General features: G+C 31.2%; 1 protein-coding gene across 2 annotated transcripts in view; it reads left to right on the top strand.

The window, feature by feature from the left end:
• Positions 1 to 283: 283 nt before the first annotated feature.
• Cbp53E (Calbindin 53E) overlaps positions 284 to 6000 on the top strand; it is a 37881-nt gene continuing 32164 nt past the window's right edge. For both annotated transcript variants that reach the window (XM_064682223.1, XM_064682222.1), the window contains exon 1: positions 284 to 485. The gene's annotated coding sequence lies outside the window, so the exon portion shown is untranslated. The remainder of the gene's footprint in view (positions 486 to 6000) is intronic.

Raw genomic sequence — 6000 nt, 5'->3', positions numbered from 1 at the left:
CGGAATGCCTGGAAAACGCAATTCAACAGTTTGTTGCTAGCAACATGTTGCCAGCTGTTATACATGTTGCGCCCACATATGTTGCAGACGGCGCCTACGCTCATTCGCCCCGGATAAATCGTTGGCGTGTGCTCTCGCTGTCGCTCTCTCTCTCACTCTCTCTCAGTTCATTCGCCAGCACACACTCCCTCTCTCTCTCTCTCTTTCTCTGTCGTTGCTCGGCCCCAAGGTGTGTTGAGTTTTTTGCTTTGATAAACCATTCGCCAGTCAACTTTTGAAACAGTCTGCAAAGGATTCTCGACGTTAACGGTTCTTCTAAATAACCAAAACCCGATAATACCATCAACAAATTCGTTGCGTGCGTTCGAACAGTTTTGAAATTGTGCTAAAAGTGTTAAAAACTAAAAGCAACCAAAAGTAATAAAAAACAATTGAATTAAATTTGCGAAAAAAAATTCCAGGAAATTTTTGCCGCAGCACTTTAAGTAAATATACAAATTTAATGATATCAAAATCTACTTTTCTTTTGTTTGGGGCATTCAAAAAATATATGTGGGCTTTATAGGAATAAATTTGTGATATTTGCATGTATGAACAGTAACAAAAGAATATGTGCAATTGTTTTAATTCTTATTTGACAATGTTTTATGCAGACATATTTAAAAGTTAATTTGTGAATAATATTTGTTAAGGAATATGACAAAATATATTTTCATTTCATTCTTTACAATATTAATAAACAAGTATTGTCTCTTTTACGTTTGATTGGGTTCAATATTTTTTTATTTATTGCAATATTAGAAGCAAAATAAGTTTGAAAATTTAAAAATAAATTGAAATTTAGTTTGAGTTTGTGTCAAATAATGGGAAACTAGAAAACAAATTTGAATTTGAATCTAGTTTATTTTCACCAGAATCTAGTTCATTTCGATCTGCAACTAGTTCATTTCGATCTGCAACTAGTTCATTTTGATCTGAATCTAGTTCATTTTGATCTGAATCTAGTTCATTCAACGGGTTCAATAGTATTTGGGTTCAACAATATTTCTATTTAAATCGTTTTGAAAAAAAAAAGGAAAACGAAAGAATTTTGTTTGAAATTCGAAATACTGAAGCAGAAAGCGCGTGGAATGAAACATTATATAGCGGAATGATTGAAAAAAAAGACAATTATTATACTTTCTTAAAGGTCTTTTTGGTTGATATAAATTGCTTTTGAAAAATACAAAAACCAAAACGTTTTCACGAATTTTGAAATTCCAATGCGAATTGGAATAAAACCATATAAAATAATTTCACAATTCCATTACTACGCATATTTTGCAGTTTTTTAAAGTCCGTTGAGTTATTTTAAAATGTTGTTTGGTTAAGAAAAAGCCAAAAAGAAAGCTATTTCGTGACCTAAATCAGAATAGGGCTTAACAACTGAAAACCATTTACATATTTATAATTGCTCTGCGTTTACATTGATTCATGTACCGCGGCCTCTGCCAATTGTCTGTCATATTTACGGCCAACAAAAGACAATATATGCAATTATTTATAGTAAAATTTATGTTGCAAGTACCTTGATGTCCGTTGCCAAGAAACCATGCTCTACAAGGTCGGGGCACATGGACAGCTGCATGCTGCAGGGCCAAGGGACCAACTTGGGCCAAAATTTCCGTTTGGCCTAGCGCGGGATGCGAGCAAAATTGAATGCAAATATTGCCGCGGCAATTGGTGGTACATTCTTAAAACTTCAATATGCAAACGGTATGGCACGGTCCGTTCGACCCTTTATGCAAATTATTGTAAACACGTCAAAAAAAAAATTAAAAAGAAAATTCGGAAGCACTCGGAAGCCCGAAAAACAATAAAACGGAACAACGGGCGCAACAAAAGAGGCGCATTAAAAATGCTTGAATTTCAATTAAAAAGGGTCCGACAATAATAAAAGCAGCAAGCAAATAAAACAAAAAAAAAAATGCCAGGAGTAATTTATATTCATATTACGTATACGCAGCGGGCGCCAAGTTCGCACTCATTTAATAACATATACGTACAAAATGTTGACACTAACATAAAAATGCCCCCAAACAGCGTCCATGTTGTTGCTTGCTTTTCTCTCGCCAAATTTAACATAATGTGCCCCCGAGCTGTCCGTCTGTCCGTCTGCACATCGCAGTTCCTCGTCTGATGTCGCCAGTGTCATCTTTATGACAGACCCCAAAGTCTCGTTAATTTATGCTCATTCATAAATTCTGGCATTGCCACGACGCATCGCACACAGCCTTTGTCCGAAGTTCATTTGCATTGTGTGCGCCTCCGCGTATGCAACCAATTTTTTACATTGTGTTGGCATTTGGATTTGATGAATTTATTATCCAAGCTGATGTTTTAAGCGAAGGGAATTGAGCTATTTTAGTGATATGAGTAGAAACCATTAAAAAATCAATGTGGCTTTTTAGTGGAAATCTTTTTCTTATTAGGTTTACATATACAAATATATCCATGCATTTGATACAATCAATCAGTTCGATATTAATTCGAAAGTTTGTTTCTAATGCGCATTAGGCAGCACTGGATTTTAAGATATTTTACCAAATTAGGACATTTTACCCAACACTGCTTTTTAAGACATTTAACCATATGTTGAGTAATGCAGTGATAGCAGTTATAATAAAACTAATGTTATTATTTGTTTATTTAGTTCCCTGGTTGGAAGTGTAAAGCTCCGAAATACTTATTTATAAAAGCACGTCAAAGCAAGAATTCTATACAGATATTCTCAAATAACAACAAAATATATCAATTGCATTCGAAAAAACCTTTCTCATGGAATATGTAAACTTATATAATTATGCGGAAATTCGAAATTCGAAAAAATTCGAAAAAAATATGAAGGAAAAAAGCTCGTTATTTAGTCTATCAATTACATAAATGTATGTGATTGAATAAGTAAATTAATGCCGTAACTGATTCAACCTTATTGATAAATTTAATTCAGAATATTAATTAATTTTAATACAAGCATTTATAGCGAAATGAATATTAAGTTTGTTTGATAAATAAAAAAATTTGTATGATATTAGGTTTCGAAATGTAACGAAATGTTGTTTTTAATTATCTTTATTATATTGTTTAAAAATATTATTTAAAGTTTTCGTATAGGAACACTTATAGTTATAGGTTTTAGAGTCCTTTAACTCTACATATGAAGACAGCTCTTGAAAATATGGTATAACAATAATGTCACAGATATTGGAGTCCTCACATAAGACAGCTCATATAAATATAATTTAATAAAAGTTATTATATGAGAGCACCTAAAGTCACAGATATAAAAGTCTCTTCATTGGAAGCCAGTCTTAAAGCTTTCTGAGGAAATAGTTAACACTTTAGCTAAAAAATTTCTTTAAATTTATTTAAATTAACATACAAAATACTCTATTTAAATACTCTACATTTCATTATGCACATTACATATTACATTAGAGAATTAACATCCCGATTAAATGATTCTAAAGCAAAGCCACAAAATCGAACACAACTTTCAGTTAAGAAAAAGATATATGCCTGTGAATATAATTATTAAAGAATATAAAAACGATTAACAATTAACAGATTTTCAGCGCAAGGTAATTCGGTTTTCTTTGGCATCATTAATTCCCATACCTGAATTAAGCAATTGCACTTGCCATTAAACTGTTAATTAGCTGCGTCAAGTGACAAGTAAAATTACACACAATTAAATCACTTTAATTGCTGTGCAACATGTTGAAAACGTTGAGAATGTTGTCATTCAACGCCTCATGCGGGCATTGTTGCATGTTGCAAGCAGCTGAAATAACTGAAAAATAAAATAGTAGAGAAAAAAGCAACAACAATTCAATTTAATATTTATATGCCATTTAACTTAATTTATTTGCACAGCGTAAATCGCAGACACAAAAGTCAACGCAGCCGGAATGAAGGGGAAGGAAAAATGTTTTACATGCTTTTTTTTTTGCCTTCCTTTTTGCATTTCCTTTGCTGCAAGTGAAATAATTAAAATAACACAAATGCGCGGGCAGCACACATGGCGTATTGTTGTTATTATTGTTGTTGTTGTCATTGTTGTTGCATGTTTTCTTAATTTAGCAAAAGCGTCGGCCCATTCCGCACGCTCTGTGGCAACAACGTTTGCTACAGAATGTAGCTAAATAAATATGGAGAAAGAAAAAGACTGACAGACGCCAAGGAAGCCAATCGGCCATATTTTGATACAAATATATTAATATTATGTTTGCTTCAAGCTTGTGGCTTTTATGACCTGCCAAAGGAAGCGCTGAGCGAAATATCTTTAATCTGTTATAAAAGTATTTTGGATATGTGCGTACAAGCTATTTGCTTCAAGTGTAGATTGTGCAAATATTTGATTTGATTTTTGATTTTTCCAAATATTTTAACACAAATGCAATCAACATCAAGAGAACTAAATGTTTGCTGAAAAGCTGTGAAAAAATAAATTTGTAGATTACAAGTGCTTAAGCAACAGATGAGTTGCAAACATTTTGATGATTCGCACTTGAAGCGAAGTGGAAAATCACAAGAGATTTTGAAAGTCAAGAAAATCTGTAAATCTTTTGTTGATGCAAGAACTTAATAAGAACTAATAAACTATTAAAGTCAAATAATAATGAAACCTACTTAAAGGTAAACATTTCATTTGAAAGACTTGAAGAAGTTCAAATATATAAATCTATAAGTCTTTTGTTGATACTTAAATTTCATAAGAACTGATAAACTATAAGTTTCAAATAACAATGAATGTAAGCAAATATTTAATTTAGAAAGACTTGAAAAGGTTAAAAATTCTGTGAATTTTTTGTTGATGCAATAAGTTCATGAGAATTCATAAGCTATTAATATCAAATAGTAATGAAACCTACTTATAAGTAGAAACTACATTCAATTTAGAGGGGCTCGAAAACAGTTTCAGAAAAGTTTAGATTAATTAAAACAAGTGTAGGAAATAAATTTGGAATAGGCTGATTAAAGAACTCAAACTAGCAATAGCTTTTGTTTGTTAAATTAATAAATATATAAAATTTATATGTAATATACTAGCAACAAGAGATTATTATTTGTGGTTAAATCTGATTTTAACAAAGACTTGTGCTCAGAGGTTTTCTAAAGGCTATACCTAATTGTAAGATTTATTGTATGAGTAAAATTTAATCGCACATCAAAATTCATTTGTCATATTTTTATATCTACTTTCCATTTTGTATTTGTATTTACTTTGCATTCTTTTCATTGATTCCTTAAACGTTTTAATTTGGCTTGAACACCATTTGCGAAGTGAAGTCCTTCTTCTCCTGAGCCTTGCCACAATGTTCTGCTCGTTTAGTGTTGCCAGACTGTCAGCTTATATTGTCGTTTTCACACATTGTAGTTAGGTAATCTGGTGTTAAGTTTATTTATTATCAATGGTTGTGTGCACAAAGGTTCCCTAAATCAAAAGTTCTTGATTTGCTTCAAAGTGAAAAAAAGTTTCAAAGCCGATTTTTACTTGATTCTATATTTAGTTTAAAACATATTAAAAAATCAGAAAATTTAACAGTTATTATAATAATATTATAAAAGATCAGAAAATTATACAATTTAATGAAGAAAAGTTTAAGCTGATTTTTCCTCAATTTGATATTTTGTGTAAAAAAATATTTAAAAAACAGAAAATTCAAAAATTAATATAATATTATATTAAAAGATCAGAAAATTATACTATTCAATCGTAAAATGTAGCGCACAATTATTATTTTATTTTATATTATAATCTTAATCTTCTTTAAGTACAATCTTTAAATGTAGCACACATTTGAAGCAACGCAAACCAAGAACTATAAACCCCTTAACGCAACCTTCTAAGTGTTACTTACACAGCTCTTATTATGCCTCCCTTAGCTTATGCATTTACGTCAGCTTGAAAACAGACCTTGCCCCATAATAGACCCATTGAATTAACCAAAAATAGTT

This window comes from Drosophila montana, unplaced genomic scaffold (assembly GCF_035044405.1).
Source record: "Drosophila montana isolate Dmon_TW-CO22-7 unplaced genomic scaffold, ASM3504440v1 contig_2438_1, whole genome shotgun sequence".
NCBI lineage: Eukaryota > Metazoa > Arthropoda > Insecta > Diptera > Drosophilidae > Drosophila > Drosophila montana.
This window is presented reverse-complemented; position numbering and strand designations above follow the sequence as displayed.